Source organism: Gracilinanus agilis, chromosome 3 (assembly GCF_016433145.1).
Source record: "Gracilinanus agilis isolate LMUSP501 chromosome 3, AgileGrace, whole genome shotgun sequence".
Classification (NCBI taxonomy): domain Eukaryota; kingdom Metazoa; phylum Chordata; class Mammalia; order Didelphimorphia; family Didelphidae; genus Gracilinanus; species Gracilinanus agilis.
This window is the reverse complement of record NC_058132.1, coordinates 366,601,331-366,627,202: the sequence shown is the minus strand read 5'-3', so window position 1 is coordinate 366,627,202 and position 25,872 is coordinate 366,601,331.

Below are 25,872 nucleotides of genomic sequence, written 5' to 3'. Positions count from 1 at the left end.
TATATATATATATATATATATATATATATATTACAATTATTAGTGTTTCTCTCAATAACCCAAAGGAACAATTAAAGGGAAGAGAAAGTGAATTGAAAAAAAATAATGAGGAGTCTAATGAAATAAATAGTACTAACTAAAACATCACATAATCATAGAATTTAGATTTGTCAAACCTCATGCCCATGAGGTGATTATTCAGTCTCTGTTGGAGGACTTCCACTAGACATGAAAGGATACTTCTTTACTGACTCCAAGGCAGCCCTTTTCACTTTGAGATAACTGATTTTTAGGAAAATTTCTTCTGACATCAAGCTTAAATTTTCTTTCTGTAATTTCCACCCAATATTCCAGATTCTACCTTCTACTGACAAACTCTGAATGATAACATCAATTAATATGGAAGTCAGAGTAAATGGTGACATGATAGCAGTATGTATTGAAGCTAGAAGAAAAAGTAATTTAAAAAGAAAAGCAATCAATTTCTTATATATCAAATAAGCCATACTTCTGAAACACTAAAATGTAAACATCTTGTGGGCTAATGTGAGTTACTGTGAGGAATTAAATACGGAGTCAATAAATGTTGAATAAAACGAATGGGGAACAGTCATAAAGGCCCATCTGAAGCCATATATTTTTAGAGAGTAAAATATCTCCTGTTCCATGATTATATCCAGTGTCAATCAGCAACTCTAGAACCAGGGGTAAGAAATATTACTTATTTGACTTATGTTTCTTAAAATATATATGTATTTTAACTATATATATATATATATGTATACACATATATATATATATAGACATAAGTCAAGAGGAGAAAATAGTTAAAAGACATGAAATTGAGGATAATTGCAAAGGGAGGGAAAATAATTGAAGTCAGGTCATGTGAGCAAAACTGGAGAATGATGCAAATGAAACCAAGATGAAGGAAATGAACTGGATGAAAGAAAGATTAAGACAGAACAGAAGATTTCACAAAGTAGACTTTGCCTACATAACAGAACAGAAGCAGGAGGACAGGGAAGTGAACAGGGTAGATGTTCACAATTCAGTCAAAAAGGTGTTAGAATTTCCTGAGATTGCATCATCTCAGGTGTGACAGCTTCTAGGTAGAGTTGGTTGGCAAAAGTTCTTTTTTTTTTAATTAAGTAGCTTTAAGACTTATGTAAACTGTTTGTTAGAAGTCTTCAACCAAAATATTAATACTAAGAATTATGTGAGAATACTAGGCAACTTGATGGCATAGTAGACAGAATACTAGCCCTGGAATTAATTTCAATCCTGCCTTGAACATTTATTAGCTTTGAGATACTTAGTCATACTATTTAGCCTGCCTGTGACTCAATGTGGTTATCTATAAAAATAGGGAGTTAGATTCCATGACTTTTGTTGTCCCTTTCAGCTTTAAATCTAAGATCATATGATGCCATGATGTGGGATAGAAAGAAAGATAAGGAGCAAAATAATAAAGTCGTATTAGAAAGTTTAGAAAAGGATCAATTAGTAGAGGAGAAAATACAGATGAATGGAAAAAAAAAGTATGCATAAACTGGATGGATCTCCAGAGTGTCAAGGTCATTAACAATACTGAAGGGAAGATATAAAATTTGCTGCTTCTACCTTTTCTGCCTTTTCAGCTTCCTTTTATGTGTTGTCTTCTGCTATTAGAATATAATCTCTTTGAAGGCAGGCATTGTCTTTACTTATATTTGTACTGGTATTCTTGATGGTTTATCACAGTACCTATGCTTTCTGAATACATGGACTCCTCAAGGCTCCATGATGTGGGAAAAAATGCAGGTCATTTCTCTAATGGAGAAGGTTTAAGATATTATGGTATCCTCAGAAGTACCTCAGATTCCAAATGAATTTAAAATATATTATAACTGCGGAAATTTTTATGGTTATTGAGTTGTTGTTGAGAGTCAAGAAATGCATTCTAAAATGCACTGTGCAGTAATCTAGGAGAAAGGTTTATTGGACCCCAGTGGAACCTCAGGAGAAGAGAGATATAGTAAGAATGAGGCCATGGGGTGGGGAAGCAATAAGGACATAAAAATTTTTATCTCAGGTAACTGTTGGGTGACTAGGATTGGGGATTAATTATGAAAAGATGCAGAATCCTATATCATATCATCATGAAAAGTGAAATAAAGGACTTGAATGAATCTTCGAATTAGAATTTGAAATATTGGTATATTATCGGTTATCTCAAAAACATTCCTGCCATCAGGTGTGCCCTTGCCCTACTGATAGAAAAAGTCAGGCTTCTGGGTTCTGGGTTGCTCCTGAGAGGTCACATGTTATAGTCTGATGCTAGACCATCATAGAATTTCATTTAACTGCTCCATATATCCTAATTTAAGAAACTCTGTAGAATGCCACCAAAAAGAAAAAAGGATATAGGAGGAGCTGACTTATAAGAACACAATAAAAACATTTGGACTCTACTTTATAAAGGTGAATTATGAATATGAGCATGATTGAAATATATAAAATAATTAATAGAGTGAATATCTTGAACTGTTTGATCATTAAATTCCAAAATATTAAGATGAAGGGTACCCTTTAAATTTGAGCAAGAGAAGTTCATGACAAATAAAAGAGCAATAAACTTCTGGAATTCATTATCCCAAGTGGAGCAACTGGCAGAAATATAAATTGATTCAAAAAGAGTTTGGACACATTTATGAATGACAAGGCCATAAGTGGCTACTAAAGGAAGCTGAGATGAGATATACATAACCTTTAAAGACACATTCTATGGGGGCAGCTGGGTAGCTCAGTGGAGTGAGAGTCAGGTCTAGAGACAGGAGGTCCTAGGTTCAAACCCGGCCTCAGCCACTTCCCAGCTGTGTGACCCTGGGCAAGTCACTTGACCCCCATTGTCCACCCTTACCACTCTTCCACCTATGAGACAATACACCAAAGTACAAGGGTTTAAAAAAAAAGACACATTCCAGAAGGACAACTACTTTCCATGCTCTTACCTAGCCCCTCTCTTTGTAGTTTCTTTTGGCAACACAATACCGAGCTTGTCAGAAGTTAGGAATGACCCTTTATTTAGGATGTCATTTTCCTGTGGTCTAGTAATTAAAGAGCAGGTTTTGAAGTCAGGAAGAACAGAATCTCACCTTTGACACGTATTGGTTGTGGGGCTCAAGTAAATCACTTCACTTGTCAAATGCTCTAGGAAAATTACTAACACTACAAGTTGCAGAGGTGTCAACCTGCATTGGTAGAGAGGGTTTACTCACCTGAAGGTTCCCCACACAAATTAAATCTCAGGCCCGGTCTTTATGCTAGAGTCAATTTGGTGGCACGATGGATAGAATACTGGTGTTGGGAAGATATTTGGGCTCAAAACTAGTCTCCCTCACTAGCTGTATCACTTTGGACATGTCATTTAACCTTTTTCTGCCTCAGTTTCCTCAACTATAAAGTAATAAGAATATCACTTACTTGTCAGGGTTGTTGTGAGAGTCAAATAAGATAATGTTTGTAAAGTGGTTAGGATAGTACCTGAAACATAGTAGGAATATATAAATGCTTATTCTCTTCCCTTTCCTACTTAACAAACTACAGAAAAATTAATGAGAAAATAATATACCCAAACTTCCTTTTAGTTCAGAAGAAGAATTTTGTTTTTATTTCCAATCCACTGAGTGCAACAGGTCTAAAAGGCATGAACAAATACCATAATACCTAGTTCCCCTCAAATGATTTCTTCCTTTATTTACATTCATTTTTCTGGCACACCACTGTGCTACATTAATTATCCTGGAGAGCTTTTGACTTTTAACATGTTTTTCACATATTGTGACTCATTCTTAACAGCCTTTTTTCCTTTTACTTAATTTAATCACCCAACAACAAAAAAATCATGTGGTGACAGTAACCTTTAGTACATATTGCTATTCTGATAAGCAGTTTAAAGTTGGTGCCACTTGAGTTTGATGGAGAAATACACTGAGAAGAATATCCCTTTTCTATTTGCTTTGAACATTTATCTCTGGGCAAATTCACCTCAGTAAATAATGGACAATAGCACAGTCACATTGTCTGGAGAGCAGCCAAATTGTTAGGATTACAGCAATGGAAGGGCTAGAGGTGGGTGGTCAAAGAATGTGTCTAATCAACTACCATATTGAGAATTCAGAGAGGGTAACTGTAAGCAAGGGTGTCAAGTCCATACTCTGAAGGCTATCTGACCAAGCAATACAGTGAATTTCAGCATTGACTATGGGAAGCAGTTAGTGAGGATAAATCAGACTGACATCTGACACTCAGAAGTGGGCTACCTTCATTTTTTGTGTAAAGATATCACAGAAATCTAAGCAATATTGATTTATTATCAGATAATAAATCTGATAATATTTATCAGAATATAATAGAACTACCTACAGAGGGCAGAAAGTAAAAAAAATGCTTAGAAGTAAATCATTTACATCATTATCAGCACCAACATTATCATCATCCAAAATTTAGATAGAATTAAAAGTTTTAAAGCATTTTGCATAAATTATCTCACTTGATCCTGACAACAAGCCCATGGGGTATCGTTTCATAGATAAGGAATCCTAGGTAGAGAGGTTAAGTAATTTCCCCAAAGTCACAGAGACTATTAAGTGTCTGAAGAAAGATTCACACTCAGATCTTCATTTTTTCCCTAATTCCAGCACTTTATAAGCTGTGCTATGTAGTTACCTTCAGTAACCTCAAGTATACCCTTTATACTGCTTTCTGCAGATCTTTGCAGTCAAATTACTTTCTAAGAGCAACAGTTGGGTATTCTCCAAATGCTAGCAGTCTCCCCTTGTTATTCAAATTCTCTTCCTTTGTTGTGTTACAGAGACTTTAAGTAAGATTGTTTTTTTCCTCAAATGATTCTCTCTCAGTCTGTCTCTCTGTCTCTGTCTCTGACTCTGTCTCTGTCTCTCTGTCTCTCTCTTTTCTTTAAGTTTTTATAACAGTTTGTTATATGTGTCACTGGGGTAATCAAAATATAAAATTTCAGATCTGTTCCAAGGCTGCAATTTTTATTTCTAGATACACATCACCTTTTTCTTGGAGAAGAGCTTTTTCTTTATCACACTACCACAAAGGATACCATATGATATGGGTGCCTGAATATGGGTATGTGCACACTAGTGCATATTCATTCCCCTTTCCAGGCTACACCCTTAAATGGAGAAAGTTAAGCATGACTTTAAGACTGACCGGGAAAGAATGTGTAAAATAATTGTATTGAATTAATTCATCAGGCAATCTCCCCAGTGAGTGCTAGTTGAGATAAATTGAGATGGCTGTATTAGGCAGGGTGGACATGAGATCAAAGTTAATAGTCATTTATATTTAAAATGAACTTCTCAAGGTCTTTCTTTTCCATGAGAATTGTCTTCACTTCATTTGTTTATTTCTCAGATATCAGCCCTCAGTTTTTAATGCCCCCCAACACAAATTCTTCCCAAACAAGTATCATCTCTTCTCTAATTAAAAAATCTCAAATGTGCTACAAAGCAGTAAGAAATTAGACAGATACCAAGAGTATTAACCCCCTCCTCAACTTAGATGTCATAAAATCCAAAAAAATATTACACTAGGATGTATTTACTGATACAAATAAAAAATCCTACGATATCAAGTTTAAGATTCCCATATATTGTAAGGGAAAAGAAAGTAGGGTACAAAACAGAATGATAGGGACAGAGTTACAATGGCAGAGTAGTTTAGAAAAGTTCAGATAAGATTCTCCACACAACCCTTTACAGAGATCTGGAAAATGTACTGAAATTAGTCCTGATGAGGAAATTCAAAGGTAACAATAAAAGGAACAGTGAGTCATACTTCAAGTATGATCAGAATAGGGAAAATGATAAGCCTACAGACACTACAGGCAGTGGAAACAGATGATATCCAGGGATGCAATGCTTGGAGTATCATTGAATGCTGGACCTGAAAGAAGATAGTATTTTAAATGAGGGAAAGAAGAAATTTCGGACCCATAGAGGAAGAACACAAATGCGTTTAAGTTTTTAAAATAGGGACTAAATGGCAGTTCTGTCATTTACTATTCAAACTCTACATCACAGATTCAGGATTGACTAAGGAGGAGACCTGAGCCTTGGTGTGGAGATCAGGATAAGGAGGAACAATTGTGGCATTTGGCTTAAAAATCCATTTTCTTTTATAGTATCAACTCAAAAAACACAGAACCACTAAAGTAGTTATAAACAACAAGTCTTTATTCAGGACAAGGAAGACAAAGTTCTTAGGGCCGCCACACAAAGTCATGAACATACAACTTACAGAGAGAAGCTCTGGGACTCTAGGAACACTGTCTCTAAGAAAATGCACCTTAAAAGGGGATTTTCCAAAGAGCTGAAGAACTTAAGATCCTATATACCTTCTGGGAAATAAAGGCTAGGAATGACAATTGATTGGCTTACAATGGGGACAAGAGCCAGAGGAATGGACTACTTAGGAGAGGCATAGATACAATGGGAGAAACTTCTAAGATAAAAGGGTAATTAAGATTTGATCATATCTACCAATTCTTTCTAAGCTTGACATCAGTGGGTACTTAAAGATTTATTGTTCTAAGACAAGGGTCACTCAGAAACTTCCCAAAAGGCAAGTTCCCAAGGGACAAAGGTAAATTTCAGGTTAAATAAAAAAAGATCATCAATAGTTTTGACATTCCCTCTATAAACAAGATTCTAACTCCTCAAATCCATAAGGATGAAGAGTTAAAAAGAGTGATATCAATTAGGATTTTCATATCAAAATTGCTACTTAATGTAAGAAAGTTAGTTTTTAATTCATTTATTTTGTAAATGATATATAGTTCAGTCACTCTATTCTAGTATGAAGCTAAAATACCAGGTGTTTTACATATAATTTCCATGGAGACCAATTAGATTTAGTCTCTCTAATATTTATAGATTAAAATCCTAATCCTAATCATTTTACTTAAATACATCTTTAATCTGAACTGGACTAAGAAACAGATAATTCATTTAACAATGATTTATCCAATGCAACAATGGTATATATAATGGAAAATATGAAGATATGAAGGAATTAGGATAATAAACAATCCATGTTTTTAAAATCTATATAATCAGCACACAGCAATCATTATCTTAGAAAAGTCAGAATAAAGTCATTTCTGATTTATGGTTTTGGAACCTTTATCTTCAACAATATTATGGTCTATATTGAAGAAAGAAATGGGTTAAAGATCTTGCCATTAATGAGTATGATGATCATTTATTGATCTCTTTGATCCTCAATTCCCCCATGCCAAATGGGATCATCTCTACCTACAATTCTAATTTCATAATAACGTAAGACCATATATTTCCCGAGAAATATTGGTAAAATGTTCCAAAGAGGTTGGTTGAAAAATTAATTCAGATGTTGATTTTTTATAGTCTGATTCCAGCCTACCTTCCTGGTCCCTTTTTTGTGCCTCTTTCACAGATTGTCACTCATACCTGGAATACCATCTCTCCCTGTTTCCACTTCCCCCAAACTCTAGCATCCTTTAAAAGTCAGTTAAAGAGCCTGGTCCTATGAAAAGACTGTAATTACTAGTGCCTTCCCCAATCATTCAAATGCTTTGTGAGTAGTTTGCATTTGAGTTTCTATATAAAGTAGTTGAGGATATGTTCCAAGACCTACAATAGGTAGTTGAAACTGTGGATATAAATGAATACATGATAACCCCCATATATGCCATATTTATGTGCTCTTTCTGTGAGATAAAAATCCCTTACCCACTTTTATGAGGATTAGTTTTTAATGTTAGCAGTAGTCTTTAGATAATTGTAATTGTAAGATAGTTAAATAATGTTAGTATACGTGATGATCTTAGTAGGCCTTTTGTGATTATTTTACTATAATTTCAATGTTAACTGCTTAAATCTAGTTCATCATTATTAGCACAGGTCTCAGTTTTAGCCTTAGCCTTCAAAACTGCTATATCATACACCCTGAGCAATCATGGTCTTGAACTTGTGACTTGACCTTCATTAGTATTATTATAGGGGATTTGGAAGGGAGGTAATATGGGAATTAGTTAGGATGTAATAGGGAGATGCAGGATATAATATGAGGCTGAAGCTAGGGGTAATAACTGGTAGGATCAGGGAACAAGACAAAGCAAGGGATCCAAGGCTGAAGGTATTCAAGTGAATATACTAGGTAATAGGGAAGTTAAGGCAATATAGTGGATAAGGAAGGTTCAATGATGAAGAATGGCAGCTTAGGTGGTAGGAGAAATAAGGGAATGTCTGAGTTCAGGGAGTATAACACTGAGGTAACATGGATTGTCAGGGAGAGGATGAACTAATCTAAGCAGGCAAACAGCAGCAGGGCATACAGACTAGGACTTAGGCTAAAGACAAATACTGAAAGGAAATAGACTGATTGAAATTAACTACAGGCTTTAGTTAATTTCACAGGAAGGGACTTGTTTTGAAGTTACACTTCCTTCAAGATGGATATCCAGAGTATGTTGATTCTATTCCTCTTCTTTCCTTTCTTACTAATTAACTAATAAAGTAACTAAAAGGTCTGTTTTAAACACAAAGGGGTTTATTGTCTTCTCAGGTTAGATTGTCAGGGTAAAAGGATCAAGGAAGCCCTAACAGCTCCTTCAAGAAACCTCAGGTGGGGAAAGGGAAGCATGAAAGGTGTCTGAGAAAGGTTTTGTCTTTACTCAGCTCTCAAGTTGATTTTGAAATCAAAAGGAATTAGGATAATGGCTACAAAACCTCTCTAGATAAATTACTGCAAGGGTAGGGCTAAACTCTCACAGATTTGAACTAACTCTCTGATTCACTCTCCTTATTCACTCCTATCAGACATTTTGGTAAGGGAAATTAAGGTAGAAAATGAGGTAGGGTATGGAGATTCAAAGGTTTTATCTAAATTAACACAAACACAGCAGTGGTATGGTTAGATTAAAAGGTTCTTTTAAAGACATTCTTTTAAAGTCCTTTGGGCTTAGTTCCAAATTGCCATCTAGAATGGTTGGATCAATTAAACAACTCCACCAGCAATGCATTGAAGTCCCAATTTTGCCACATTCCATCCAACATTCATTAGTTTCCTTTGCCATCATTTTAGCCATTTTGGTAGATGTGAAGTGTTACCCCAGAGATGTTTTGATTTACATTTCTCTAATTACAAGAGATTTAGAACACTTTTTTCATGTGCTTATTGATATTTTTGATTTCTTTATCTGAAAATTGCCTATTCATGTACCTTGCCCATTTATCAGGAATGGCTTGGTGGTTTTTTTGTGCAATTGGTTTAGCTCCTTATATACTTTAGTAATAAGACCTTTGTCAGAGTTTTGGCTTATAAAGACTTTTTCTGCAATTTGTTGCTTCCCTTCTAATTTTGGTTGCATTGGCTTTGTTTGTATAAAACCTTTTTTTGTTTACTTATTTTACATTTTGTAATTTTTTCTAACTCTTGCTTGGTTTTAAAATAATGTCTTTCTCAAATATCTGACAAGTATATTATTCTGTGTTTACCTAATTTATTTATGGTTTTCTTCTTTATATTTCAGTTCTTTACCCATTCTGAATTTTTCTTGGTTTAGGGTGTGAGATGTTGAGCCAGACACAGTTTCTCCCAAACAATTTTCCAATTTTCCCAGCAGTTTTTGTCAAATAGTAGATCTTTTTCCCCAAAAGCTTGGATCTTTGAGTTTATCATAGACTGTCTTGGTTACTTCACTTACCCCAAGTCAATTCCCTTGATCTTCCCTTCTGTCTCTTAGCCAGTACCATATTGTTTTGAAGACTACTGCTTTATAGTACCGTTTAAGATCTAGTACAGCTAGGCCACCTTCCTTCACATTTTTTTTCATTATTTCCCTTGATATTCTTGATTTTTTGTTATTCCAGATGAACTTTGTTATAAGTTTTTCCTAATTCAGTAAAAAAGTTTTTTTGGTAGTTTGATAGGTATGGAGCTAAATAGGTAAATTAATTTGGGTATGATGGTCATTTTTATTATGTTATCTCATCCTACCCATGAGCAATTAATGTTTTTCCAATTGTTTAGATCTAGTTTTTTTTTAGATCTAGTATGGAAAGTGTTTCATAGTTGTATTTGTATAATTCTTGTGTATGTCTTGGCAGATAGATTCCCAAGTATTTCATGTTGTCTAGGGTAATTTTATATGAATTTTCTATTTCTAACTCTCTCTGCTACAATGTATTGGAAATATATAGAAATGCTGATGATTTATGTGGGTTTATTTGTATCCTGGTACTTTGCTAAATTTGTTGATTGTTTCCACTAGCTGTTTAGTTGATTCTCTGGGATTCTTTAAGTAGATCATCATATCATCTACAAAGAATGATAGCTTGGTCTCCTTGTTGCCCATTTCAACACCTTCAATTTCTTTTTCTTCTCTAATTACTATTGCTAGTGTTTCTAATACAATGTTAAATAATAGAGGTGATAATGGGAATCCTTGTTTCACTCCTAATCTTTTGGGGAAGGCTTCTACTTTATCCCCATTGCAGATGATGTACACTGATGGCTTTAGATATATACTGTGTATTATTTTTAGGAAAGGCCCTTCTATTCCTATACTTTCTAGTGTTTTCAATAGGAATGGTTATTGTTTTTTTGTCAAAGCTTTTCCCATATCTATTGATATAACCATGTGATTTTGTTGGTTTGTTTGTTGATATGGTCAATTATGTGGATGGTTTTCTTAATATTGAACCACTTTTACATTTCAGGTATAAATCCCATCTGATCATAACAAATAACCCTTGTGATCACTTACTGGAGTCTTTTTGCTAGTATTCTATTTAAGATTTTTACATCTATGTTCATTAAGGAGATTGGTCTATAGTTTTCTTTCTCTGTTTTTGACCCACCTAGCTTTGGGATCAGTACCATATTTGTGTAATAAAAGGAATTTGGTAGAACTCCTTCTTTGCTTATTGTGTCAAATATTTTGTATAGTACTGGGATTAGTTGTTCTTTGAATGTTTGATAGAATTCATTTGTGAATCCATTAGCCCCTGGTGATTTTTTCTTAGGGAGTTCTTTGATGGCTTGTTCAATTTCTTTTTCTGATATAGGATTATTTAAGTATTCTATTTCTTCTGTTGTTAATCTAGGCCAGTTATGGGCAAACTTTTTAAAGAGGGGGTCAAAGGATAGGAAATGGTCATCTGTCAGTCTATTTCTAAGGCAACTCTTTTGAAGTTGCATTGTATTGTATCCAACTCATTGTATTGATCAGATTAGGAATAATGTTTCTGGTCAGATAGAACATTTCAGGGACCAACATCTGGCCCACGGGCCATAGTTTGCCCATCACTGATCTAGGGAATTCATTTTTTAAAAATATTCCATATCACCGATATTGATGTATTTATTGTTATATAATTAGACAAATTAGTTTTTAATGATTACCTTAATTTTCTCTTCATTAGAGGTGAGGTCTCCCTTTTTATCTTTGATATTATTAATTTGGTTTTCTTCTTTCCTTTTTTATTAGATTGAATAGTACTTTGTCAATTTTATTTTCTTTTTCAAAGTATAAGCTTCTAGTCTTATTTATCAATTCAATAGTTCTTTTGCTTTCAATTTTATTCATTTCTCCTTTTATTTTTAGAATCTCTAATTTAGTTTTCATCTGGGGATTTTTAATTTGTCTGCTTTCTGGTTTTTTAAGTTGCATGCCCAATTCGTTGACCTCTGCTGTCCCTAGGTTATTAATATATGTACTCAATGATATAAATTTCCCCCTGAGTACTGCTTTGGCTGCATCCCACAGATTTTGGCAGGATGTCTCATCATTGTCATTCTTTTCAATGAAATTGTTAATTCTATGATTTGTTCTTTAACTGATTTATTTTGGAGAATCATATTATTTAATTTCCAAATATTTTTGATTTGCCTATTTACCCTTACCAGTTATTATTTCTATTGTATTATGATTTGAAAATGTTGCATTTATTATTTTATTCTCTTTTGCATTTGTTTGCCATGTTTCTGTGCCCTAATACATGGTCAATCTTTGTGAATGTGCCATGTGCTGCTGAAAAGAAGTTGTATTTCCTCTTGTCCCTATTTATTTTTCTCCACATATCTGTTAACTCAATTTTTTCTAAGATTTCACTCACATCTCTTACCTCTTTCTTATTTATTTTTTGTTTTGATTTATCTAGATGTGATAGAGGAAGGTTCAGGTCTCCTACTAGTATAGTTATATTATCTACTTCTTCCTTGAGCTCAACCAATTTCTCCTTTATAAATTTGGATGCTATACCATTTGGTGCATACATGATCATTATTGATATTTCCTCATTGTTTATATTGCCTTTTTTCAGGATGTAATTACCTCCCCTATCTCTTTTAATCAGATCTATTTTTACTTTGGATTTGTCAGATATTATGATTGCAACTCCTGCATTCTTTTTCTCAGTTCAAGCCGAATAGATTTTGCACTAGCCTTTTACTTTTACTCCGTATGTGTCTATCTGCCTCATGTGTGTTTCTTGTAGACAACATATGGTAGGATTTTGGTCTTTAATCCACTCTGCTATTTGCTTCCTTTTTATAGGAGAGTTCATCCCATTCACATTCAGAGTTATGATTGTCATCTGTGTATTCTCCAACATTTTGAATTCCTCTCCTTGTTCTTCCCTTTCTTCTTTTGCTACTTCTTTTAAACCAATGGTTTGCTTTTAATCAGAGCCCCCCCATACCCACCCTCAGTTTACTTCCCCTTCTGCCGCCTCCCTTCATATAACCCTCTTGTTATTTTTTAGGATCTATTAATTTCCCTACCCCCTCTTTTTCCCTTCCTTTTTGAACTCCCGGCCCCACTATGCTGCCTTGGTTTTTCCCTTCTGATATTTCCTGTTGGGTGATATAGAATTTGATTTCCCAATGGATCTAGCTGCTCTTCCTTATTAGAGTTGATTCCACTGAGAGTAAAGTTTAAGTATTACCTATTAACTCTCTCTTCCCCTCCTTCTTATATTAGTATTCATCCCCTCCCCTTCCCATGCTCCACATCGTGTGGTATAGATTATTATATTTTTCTTATTCCTTCAACTTTTTCTTATTGCCATCTTCTATACCTCCTTTTTCTTTTTTTGCATGTCATCTTATACCATTTAGTGCCCCCAACCTCTCCCTATGAATAATTCCTCTAATTACTATAATAGTTAGTAAAATTCTTGAGAATACCATATGCCTTTTTTTCCATATAGACTTACAAGTAATTTCATCTTATTGAAGCCCTTAAAGAAGCAAATTATTTTTTTTTTCTTTCCCCTCTCTTTCTTATTTACTTTTTCATGTGTCTCTTGCTTTTTGTGTTTGGATATCAAACTTTCCACTTAGTTCTGGTCTTTTCTTTACAAATATTTGGAAATCTTCTATTTTCCTGAATGTCCATACTTTCTCCCGAAAGTACATAGTCAGTTTTGATGGGTAGATGATCCTTGGTTGTAGACCTAATTCTCTTGCCTTTCTTAACATCATATTCCAAGCCTTGTGGTCTTTTCATATGGAGGCTGCCAGATCCTATATAATGCTGATTAGTGCTCCTTGATATCTGAATTGTCTCTTTCTGGCTTCTTGTAGAATTTTATCCTTAGCTTGGAAGCTTTTGCATTTGGCAATTATATTTCTGGGACTTCTCTTTTGAGGATTTAGTGTAGTGGGTGATCTATGGATTCTTTCAATGTCTATTTTGCCCTCTTCCTTAAGAATATCAAGGCAGTTTTCTTGGATAATTTCTTGTATTATGATATCCAGGTTCCTATTGATTTCTGAGTTTTCTGGCAGATCAATGATTCTCAAATTGTCTCTTCTAGACCTCTTTTCAAGAACATTGATATTCTCAGTGTGATATTTCATGTTTCCTTCTATTTTGTCAGTCTTTTGACTTTGCTTTATTAATTCTTACTATCTTACAATATCATTGGCTTCTACTTGTCTAATTCTCATCTTTAAAACTGGTTTCTGCTATAATCTTTTGATTTTCCATTTCCGTTTGGTCTATCCTGATTTTCATGTCTTCCAGCAGGTCATTTTGGTCTTCAATTTGCTTATTATTTAACTTGTTTTCTGGATTTCAATTTCCAACTGCACAATTTTGTCTTTTAAACTGTTATTTTCTTTTTGAGCTATTTCCTACTTTTCTTGCCAAATCTCTTCCACCTTTCTCATGATCTAAGATTTGAATTATTCAAGATGTTGTGATCAGTTTCCATTTGGGGAGGAAAGTTTAGATGTGTTTACTTGTTTGTCCTCCTCTGCTGTTCCCTTTGTGTTCTGGATTTTTTCTCCATAAAAATTATCCAGGGTTAGTGTCTTTTTCTTGTTCTTTCTGCTTATTATTATTTCCTGGGTATATCTTGCCATCACTATGCTGATTTTCCTGCTCAGCCAGAAGTCTAAGTAAGGAGAATAGGCTCTCTGTCTAGGGAGTTAGAGAGCAGTTTTTGCCTGAGGCTACTTTTTGAGTAGTTTCTGTGCTGCTTCTTTCTTTTCCCCACTTTGCTCTATCTCCACACCCATGGTTTGCACTCTTTAGCCTCCTCCATCTCAGTTCTAGCTGCTTTCAGGGGAAGGTCCCTTGATGATCTTAGTCAGCTGCTAAGATCCTAGATATTGCTGCAAGCTCTCTGTAATTCTAGCATACTGGCTCTGGCTCCAGCATTGTAGGTGGGGTGGGGGAGGGTTGATCAGCTCTCAATTTGGTGGGAGCTATATCCCCCCCTTATAGCATGGAAATGCCCAAATCCCATGTACCTTCGATGCTGCGCCCTATTGTGGAGTCTCTTTGTTCATCTGGATTTATTTTTTTTTGTCCTTTTGGGATGTCATGTATTGATGGGTGGTGAGGAGAGTTGGCTTCTAGCTACTACTCTGCAGCCATCTTAACCCAGAAGTACTTTTTTTCCATGTTTTTGTAAAACACAGTAATGATACAGTGATCTCTATATACTCTTTAAAAATTGGAAAAATTCAATAATTATAAAATATTTAGCCTCTTAAATTTAAAAGCATGTACATGCAATATTGGTTTATAAAAATGTCTGTGAAGCATATCTGAATGATTTTCATGGAAAAATCAGTTATGAAATTACATAAGTTTCAATGTTTTGGTAAATTATACAATATACCTTATGAAATGGAAGCAGCTAAGGAAACTTGATTCTACCACTTATAGAATGGCCTTGGGAAACCTAACACATTTACTAAGCCACAATTTCCACAACTATAAATGTAATCCCTGTCCCAGAGTCAATTTGTATAGGCCTGTTTCTTTATTGGTAGAAATGAAGGTCCAGTCAGCTTCTAGCTTAGAGAAATATAACAGAATCAAACTCCATTTCAGATTGCTGAAAGAAAAGACTCTGGTTAGAGATGAAAGGACCTGTTTCCATTCATCTCACCATTCCCAGTAGTTATTCTTGAAACTTTGGGGAGTATTCCTTTTAGGTGAAATCCAGTGATGTTCTTTCTTGCTTAGGCTAAATTATCTAACTCCCAATAAAACAGGTCCTTCATTCTGTATTGTCTAATTCATAGTCTTCTGTACTTCTGTACTTTCTCTAGATTATCTAGTTGGTGCAGTAGATAGAAGGCCAGGCCTGGAGTCTGGAAGACCTAAATTTGAATTTGAACGCAAATACATATTAGCTGTGTGGCCCTGGGCAAGTCAGTTCATCTAGTTTGCCTCAGTTTCCTTATCTATAAAATGAGCTGGAGAAGGAATGGGGAAATTTCTTCAATATCTTTGCCAAGAAAACACAAATGATGTCAGGAAGAGTCAGAAACAATTACCAATAATACTATTTCCTCTAACTTCTGTGTTGCTATGATTTGGATTAATGTGTTCTTTGCACTTTGCTCTGTGTGTTCATTGCTGAATTGGTATTTGTTCAAAAAGAAGTGAAGATCTGGATAGAGAGCTTGCTATCCCCTCTCCCCAAAGGGAACACAATAAAAAATTAGATGGAACCCAGTCAGATCCCTTGGACAAACAATCTTTAAAGCAGCAGATATATTTCTAGCCTGGCACTCCATCTCATTGATGAGAGCAGAATGGTGACATTCAGCTGCATCTTTATGCTTCCCTTCTAGGCAAGAATGGAAGTCTTCCTGGGAAAAGAGTTGGTAAAGAAGAAGCTAGAAATGTCTATTTGGATTCCCTTGGAGCCACACATAACAGACCCTGTGCCACAAGTGGGCCTCATTATATTTGAGGGGCACCCTCCATATCACTACACCTGGGACCTATGTCCACAGGAATATAATTTTTGTTCACATAGTTTACAAGATGTTATGGTATAAGAGGGCTCAATTTTTTTCTTTATAAAAACTGTGACAAATTTAGTTTCTATTCTGCAATTATTCAATATATTTTCTTAGAACTAGCCTACAATGTTTCAAATGGAGATATTTGTATACACCTTTAAGTTCAAAACACCTAGGTTTTTATCAAATAAATAACATTATCAAGCCCTTTTAGTCCTGTCCAACTCTTTGTGACACGATTTTGGGGTTTTCTTGGAAAAGATACTAGAACAGTTTGCCATTTCCTAAGCAAAGAGGGTTAAGTGATTTACCTAGTACAGTGATGGCAAACATTTTAGAGGCTGAGTGCTGTACCCTGCTTCCTTCCCGTCTACACACCATGTTCCATGCCCTATCTCACCTATACCCCAGGGAGGGGAGGAAGCACTCCCATTGGACTGCTGAGCACAGGGTCAGGTAAAGTTAAAAAAATATCCTCACCATGGTGGAGATGGGAAAACAAGCAATAAGTTTAAGTCCCTCTGCCTTTCTAGGAACAAACTCTGGTGGGCAATGGCTTCTGTACTCACAGAGAAGTCTTTGCATGCCCTTTTAGGCACACATGCCATAGGTTTGCCATAAACCTACAGTGACACATCACATAAATGTCTGAGATCAGATCTGAATTTAGCAAAATGAGTCTTCATGACTCCATTATGAATATGCACTGATAGCTAATTAAAACCACATAATAAGTCTTTATAAGGCTCATCATTTAGGTTTTAATCGTTTAAAATGATTGTTAATAGGAAACGTATTCTACCAACAGTCTGTTTACATTTTATATTTGTAAGCTAACAGTATTCCAGGAAAAATTGCTAAGAGTTTTTTTCACAGACTGATTTTTTATGCTGGTAAATCTTCAGGCTGTCTTTAATCTCAAATCTTATCTAGTCCTTACAGACAGGATTTCTTCATTTAGGGATTTCATCAGGGAAAACAAACTGAGACCTGGGAAAGGCCCTTGAATTTAAAAGAAAGTTTTGGTCTTTCTCAGTGGCCAGTTTTATTTCACAAATGGGATATTGTCTTCTTGTTCTGGGAAAAACTAATGTCTACATTTTATTTTTTTAAGTTTATTTTTCTCTTCATAGGAATTAACTTTTTGTGACTGGGGCAGGATAGGGCAAGGCACAGTTTTGTTTCTTTATGGTCATGCACTAGAATTTTAAAAAGTTTAATTTCATTTTTTATTGATGTTCTGGGTGTGTAAAAAAATTTTCCTTTCTTGGCTGCATCCTATTGTTATTCAAATGCTGTATTTTCTTATTTATTTATTTTGTTTTTACTTTTTCTGTTCTTTTATGATAATAAATTTTTATTGTTTCCAGATTACGTCAATGGTGTATCAATATTCAGTTTCTGACATTTTAAAATCCATCTTTCTTCCTCCTCCCTCTGCCCCTCCTCAATAAGTTAGGTAATGTAATAAAGGTTGTTTATATGTTTTCATATAATGCATATTTCCATGTTTGTCATGTTGTAAAATAAGATATGTTGCTTATACTAAAGAAAAATTCATGGAGGAAATAAAGTAAAAAAAATGAAAAAAAATGGAATATGTCCATTTGCATATAGACTCCATCTGTTCCTTCTATGGAGGTAGATGTCCTTTTTTCATGAATCTCTTGGAGTTTTTCTGGATCTTTTCCATGTTTATAATTGTTAAGTCATTCACAGGTGATTATCCTACATCATTGTTGTTATTGTGTATAATATTCTTCTTGTTATCCTAACTTCACATTATATCACTTCACATAATTCTTATCAGGTTTTTTTGTACCATCTAGTTAATCATTTCTTATGGCACAACAGTCTTTTATGACAAGCATATGCCCCAACCTGTTCAGTCATCCTCCAATTGATGAACATCCCTTGTTTCCTGTTCTTTGTCCCCACAAAAATATCTGCTTCAAATATTTCCCTTTTTAAAAAAATCTCTTTGGGATACAGATTTGGTAGTGATATTCCTGGGTCAAAAAGTAGTCACAGTTCAATGGCTCTTTGAGCATGGTTTCAGAATGCTCTTTAGAATGACTATATCAGTTCACACTCCACAAAGAGTGTATTATTGCTCCAACTTTTTCCACTTCCATTCCAACATTTATCATTTTCCTTTTTTTCCTATTAGCTGGTCTGGTGAGTAGGAGGTGGTACCTCAGAATTATTTTAATTTGCATTTCTCTAATTGTTATTTTGACTTTCTATATCTTTTAATATGACTAAACATGGCTTTGATTTCCTCATCTGAAAACTCCCTATTTATATCTTTTGACCATTTTTCAATTGGGGAATGCCTTATATTCTTTTAAATTTGACTTAGCTGTCTTTATGTTTGAGAAATGAGATCAGTGGGCTTAGATCAAACAAGACAAAGAGAACATAATAAGATAATAAGAATAATATAAATAACTGACTACATTAAATTAAAGTTTCTGCACAAACAAAATCAATGCAACTAAGATTATAAACAGTAAACAATCTTCATAGCAAATCTTCATAACACATCTCTCTAAAAAAGGTTTCATTTCTCTAATATAAAAAACTGAATCAAATTTATAACAATAAATATCATTTTTACTGACAAATGATAAAAATATGTTGTAAGATTAAAATTAATATCAATAACTCCAAGTATTATATTTATACAGTTTATTAATAATCACTTGAAGTAGAAAAAATATAAGAACAAAAGTAAAAGCCTGAGTAAAGTCATGTGAGAAAAATTCTCCAGAATGGCACTGACGCAACTTTCCCAGTCATGATCAGGGGAAAAGAGAGTGAGAGCAGAGCTACATAAAATGTATATCTTCCCCATGTTAGTACATAATGTGAGAAGGAAAATGGGAAGCTGGGAAAGAGAGTTTTGGTATTCCAAATTTTAATTACACAATATGAACAAGTAATCAACAGATGAAGAAATTAAAACTATATTTAGTAATAGGGAAAATTCTCCAAATTACTATTAATTAGAAAAGCACAAATTAAAACATCTCCAATGTATCACCTCACACCTAGCCTAGCCAACATGACAAAAGGAGAAAATGATAAATGTTAGAGTAGATATGGAAAAATCAAGGCACTAATACACTGTTGATGAAGTTGAATACTGATACAACCATTCTGAAGAACATTCTGGAATCATGCCCAAAGGGCCATCAAACAGTGTGTACTCTTTGACTCAACAATATCACTACTACTTCTGTAAGCCAGAAAGACCCAAAATAGGGGTAAAGGACATATATATATATATATATGTATACACACACACACACATATATGGCAGTTCTTTTTGTGATGGAAAGAATTGGAAATTGAAGATAATACTCATCTGAATGGTTCAAGAAGTTTTGATATATGATTATAATGGAACACTATTTGGTCACCAAAAATGTTGAATACAAGGATCATAATAAAATCTTGAAATACTTTTATGAACTTATCCAAAGTGAAGCAGAAATAGAATATTGTACACAGGAAGCACAATTTAGCAAAAAGGTCAACTGTCAATGATGACTATTATCAGCAATACAAGGATCATAGATAACTACAAGGGATTCATGAAGAAAAAGGTTATCCATTGCCAAAGAAGGAACTTATGGAATCTAAATGTAGATTGAAGCATACCATTTTCCACTTTATTTCCTTCATAATTTTTTCTCTAGTATAAGCAATATGATTCTTCTTTCACAACATGATGAACATAGAACTATATATTGCATAATAACACATATGTAATCTATAATTTGCTGCCTCAAGGAAGGGAAGGAGGTTGGAGGGAAGAAGAGAACATGGATCATAAAATGTTAGAAAATCATATTATTATTGTACCTATATGTAATTAAAAATTATTCAATAAAAATAAAATTAAAAAAACAGATGAAATAATTCAGTAAGTTTTTCTGAGCCTGTCTGGAAATTTTGCATGGAGATATACCTGAGGAATTAACAGCAAGAAGTTATTTCGGTCAATTTTAGACTTGTCAATCCAATAAGGGTAAGGAACTTTTTGATTTGATAAGGACCCTTCTACTGAAAATAAATATTCTTAGAGAGAGACTAGATATCACAATTACACTCAAGAACTCTCCTTTATCTATGAGTAAATTAGGCATCTGACATTCTGTGGTATTCCAATATCATAGACCTAAAATTGAGATTTTCTGGGCACATGAAACCTGTCTCCCAGAAAAATACTCCTGAGAGCTTTGGTTGAACAGGCATAAGAGTGCACCTGAGAGACTGGAAGGCCTCTAAGGCAAAACGATGACACTTTCAAATAGTCTAATGGGAATAGTTATAAAAGCATAGACCCAAGGACTGATGCTATCTATTATATTTTTTTAATAATTTTTATTTTTTAGAAAAGTTATCATGGTTACATAATTCATGTTCTTACTTTCCCCTTCACCCCTCTGACCTTCTCCCCCCTCATAGTCGATGCTCATTTCCCCTGGTTTTAACATGTGTCATTAATCAAGACTTATTTCCAAATTGTTGATAGTTGCATATGTGTGGGTGTTTCAGGTCTACATCCCCAATCATGTCCACCTCAACCCATGTGTTCAAGCAGTTGCTTTTCTTCTGTGTTTCCTCTCTTGTAGTTCTTCCTCTGAGTGTGGATAGTGTTCTTTTCCATAAGTCCCTCACAATTGTTACGGATCATTGCATTGCTGCTAGTACAGAAATCCATTACATTCTATTTTACCACAGTGTATCTGTCTCTGTGTACAATGTTCTTTTGGCTCTGCTCTTTCACTCTGCATCAATTCCTGGAGGTTTTTCCAGTTCACATGGAATTCCTCCAGTTTATTATTCCTTTCAGAGCAATAAATTCCATCACCAGCATATACTGCAGTTTGTTCAGCCATTCCCCAATAGAAGGGAATACCCTCGTTTTCCAATTTTTTGCCATCACAAAAATTGTGGGTATAAATATTTTTATACAACTCTATCTATGATCTCTTTGGGGTACAGACCCAACAATGGTATGGCTGGATCAAAAGGAAGGCAATCTTTTGTATCCATTTGAGCGTAGTTCCAAATTGCCGTTCAGAATGGTTGGATCAGTTCACAACTCCTCCAGCAATGCATTAATGTCCCATTTGGCCACATCCCCTCCAACATTAATTACTCTCCCCTACTATCATTTTAGTCAATCTGCTAGGTGTGAGTTGATATTTCAGAGTTATTTTGATTTGCATTTCTCTAATTATTAGAGATTTAGAGCACTTTCTCATGTGCTAATTGATAGTTTGATTTCTTTATCTGAAAATTGCTTACTGGTGTCCCTTGCCCATTTATAGATTTGGGAATGGCTTGATTTTTTTATACAATTGATTTAACACCTTGTATATTTGAGTAATTAGACCCCTGTCAAAGTTTTTTGTTATAAAGTTTTTTTTTCCCAATTTGTTGTTCCCCTTCTGATTTTGGTTGCATTGTTTTTTTTTGTACAAAAGCTTTTTAATTTAGTATAATCAATTATCCCATTCACATTCAATTGTGTATTCCCCAACATTTTGGTATTCTCTCTTATTTCTACCCCTTCTTCTTAGGCTATTTCCTTTTAAACCAGTGATTTGTTTTAAACAGGTAACCTTTGTCCCCTCCCTTGATTTACTACTTTTTCTATCCCCTCCCTTGTTATTCTCCTCTTTTTATTTTTAAGGCAAAACGAATTCCCTCTCCCATCTCCTCCCCTCCCTTTTTTGACCTCCCCACTCCTCTGCTCCCCTTGGTTGATCCCTTCTGACTTTCTCAGTAGGGTTAGATAGAGTTCTATATCTCAATGGATATAGCTACTCTTCCTTCTCAGGGTTAATTCCACTGAGAGTAAGTTTAAATATTACCTCTTAATGCTCACTTCCTCTCCTTCTTATACTAGTATTCGTCTCCTCCCCTTCCCATTCCCTCTTTGTGTGTAATAGAATATCCTATTTTTCTTATTCATTGAAGTTTATCTTGGTGTCCTCTACTAGTCACCCTCCTCTTTCCCACCCACCCCCTTATCATCTTAGACCATTTAGTACTCCAACCTCTCCCTGTGAATAATTTTTCTAATAGTGGATACTATAATAGTGAATAGAGTTCACTACAGAGAATTACACATAACATTTCTCCATATAGGAATAAAAGTAATTAGATCTTATTGAAGCCCTTAAAAAGGCAAATTTAAAAATAAGAGTTTTCTCTTTCCCCTCTGTTTCTTATTTACCTTTTCATGTTTCTCTTGGATTTTGTGGTTGGATATCTAACTTTCCCTTTAGTCCTGGTCTTTTCTGTGCAAATACTTGGAAATCTTCTATCTTGTTGAATGGCCATACTTTCCCCTGGAAGTATATAGTCAGTTTTGATGGATAGGTGATCCTTAGTTGTAGACCCAGTTCTCTTGCCTTTGTGAATATCATATTCCAAGCCTTGCTGTCTTGTAGTGTGGAGGCTGCCAGATCCTGTGTGATCCTGATTGGTGCTCCTTGATATCTGAATTGTTTCTTTCTGACTTCTCATAAATTTTTTTCTTTTACTTAGAAGCTCTTGAATTTGGCTATTATATTCCTTTGGGTTGTCATATCTGGATCGAGTGTAGAGGGTGATCTATGGATCCTTTCAATGTCTATATTGTCCTCTTGTCGTAGAACTTCAGGGCAATTTTGCTGAATAATTTCATTTAGTATGGAGTCCAAATTTCCATTAAATTCTGATTTTTCAGGAAGAACAATGTTTCTCAAATTATCTCTTCTAGACCTGTTTTATATATATGTTAATTTCTCAGTGAGATATTTCATGTTTCCTTCTATTCTATCAGTCTTTTGACTTTGCTTTATTTGCTCTTGTTGTCTTAAGAGATCATTGGCTTCTACTTGACCAATTCTTGTCTTTAACTGGTTTTCTGCTATATTCTTTTGATTTTCTTTTTGATTTGGTCTATCCTGTTTTCCAGCTGCTTGATTTTGGTCTCCAATTTGCTTATTAATTCTTTTGATTTGGGGGCATCTTTTTCTGATTGCCCAATTCTAGCCTTTAGAGTCTGGTTTTCAGCTATAATCTTTTGATTTTTCTTTTTGAATCTGGTCTGTTTGGTTCTTCAAGGCTTCCAGCTGGTCATATCTTGTCTTCAATTTGCTTATCAATTCATTTGATTTCTGAGCCTCACTTTCTAATTGTGAAATTCTACCTTTTAACCTATTATTTTCTTGCCAGTTCTCTACCATCTTTCTCATGATCTCAGATTTGAACTCTTCAATAGCTTGTGACTAGTTTTCATTTTTTTGGGAAGGTTTCGATATAATTACTTGTTTGTTCTCCTCTGTTGTCTGGATTTTTTCTGTATAAAAGTTGTTGAGTTTTAAAGATTTCTTCTTGAACTTCTCTTCTGGGGTTCTTGTCTCTGGCTTGCCATTGTTAGCCCAGATTCCTCTCAGCTTTATCCTCACGTGTAGGGTCTATCTGTACTCTTTGGGCTCCTGAGGTCTCAGGTCTAGTGGTTCTCAGGGTCAAGCCTCCTGGTGGTCCCCTTGCTCGTTCATCTGACTGAACCTCCTTTAACATTCTCAGGGTGCTGCTTCTACAGTCATGCACCCCTCTGCACTGGGTCCCCACCCAATGTCCTCACCTGAGCTCAGAATCCATGTCTGTAGCTGCAATTGCACCTACCCTCAGGGTCTGTGTTAAAAGTCCTTGCATTCTTTAGCTTCTTGGAGTCTTAAGTGTTGCTGCTCTCAAGAACAGGTCCTGGTGGTCGCAGGTAGCTGTCAAGGACTTAATGGATGCCCCAAACTTGCTCTAGCTCTTGTGTGCTGGCTTTGGCCCAGTAGGTGGTATGGGGGGGACAGGGTTGCTCAGCTCTCATTTCAGTAGAGCTGTTTCACCCCCTTATAGCATGGAGATTCCCCAATCCCACATACCTTCAGTGCTGCACCCTCTTGTGTGGTCCCTTCTTTCATCTGGATTTGTTTTTATGTCCCCTTGTGGAGTCCTATATGTTTTGGTTAGGAGAGGTTAAGCAGCTGCTTTTTACTCTGCCGCCATCTTAACCCGGACCTATTATAATATTTACAAATTTTAGTTCTGATTTCTAAGAGGAAGTCATGAACAGAAGAACTCAATGTGAAATTTCTCTCTAATTCTATGCAGTAAAATGGAAAAAGGCTATTAGTTTATTTCTCAGGTTACAACAACATGTGCAGAAATACATATGGAGAATCCTGAAAATATAGAATAAATTACACTATAGAGACTGTTCCAGAGTTTAAACTTGACCTTTGTGCAGTCAATGTTATCAAAGCAATGCAGACCCAGAAACTATTACCAGCAATGTCTGATGTGGGTTAGGTTCTCCTGAGTTTCAAGTATCAATATAATTTACAAGGCTTAGCCTCAGTAGTCTTTGTTCCTTTTCACTTATGGGCCACAAAAACAAAGCAGAAAAGTATCACCACTCATGCTGAGCTCTGTTCAGAAAACCTGAGCACAACTGTATTAATGTTTGTTATTATTATTATTTTCTTGTCAGGTAATAATTTTTAACACTTCCCAAATCCACTTAATATTTTCTTGAAAAAGTGGTTTGTGGTTTGCCATTTCCTTCTTTGGCTTATTTTATAAAGAAACTGAGGCAAACAGGACTAAGTGACTTGTTTGGGGTCCCACATGTCTTTTCTGAGGCCATATTTTAACTCTAAAGCTGGTGATCTATCCATTGTATCACCTTGCTATCCATTTACTTTGGAGAAGGGCAATGGAATGAAAGGCATAAAAGTCAATCATAAGGCCAAGATAACATTACTTGTGTCATTAAAGGGATTGACATTTTAACTGACTGATGGAAACTGATGTTATATTCAAGCTCTGAGAATTGTTAGTCTCACCTTGACAAGGGAGACAGTTGGAGACATTGGAATGTTCCCTGATGCCATGAGGACAGAAGGAAAGGCAATTGGCCTGAGGATATAAATACCCCTAACAGTCATCTGGGAGAGGTTTTTGTTCTTTGAGCTTCGACCATTTATCTTTGATCTTTGATCTTTGAGCAGTGATCTGTGGTTCCCTGACCCTGGATCATGGATCCTCTCTGAAGCTCCCTAGATCTTTAGGCATTTGAATCATCATTAGCTATTAGGTATCTGGACCTGGGAGGTGAAGGGAGGAAGGGAGGTGATGAAGAAGAGGGAGGTGAAGGGTAAATATTTCCTGAAGGCTGTCAGGCTGACATACCACAAACTGATAATAAGGAAGCTGAGAAAGATAGTCAATATCTGTATCAACTGAGCAGATTGATTTCTCTGGATTGGCAGTGACCAAGCTGAACCAGAGAGGGTGAAGAACAATAGCCCAGTTTACGGAAACAATAGCCTACAATTCTGAGGGATTATTCATCATAGCTATTAGTGTGACAGGGTATCCTATCCCCAATCCATTCCTGATTATTGCTTTTCCTATTTAAGATCAATAGATGAAGTTTCATTATGTACCTTCCTGAGTGGTCATTACATCACAACCCTT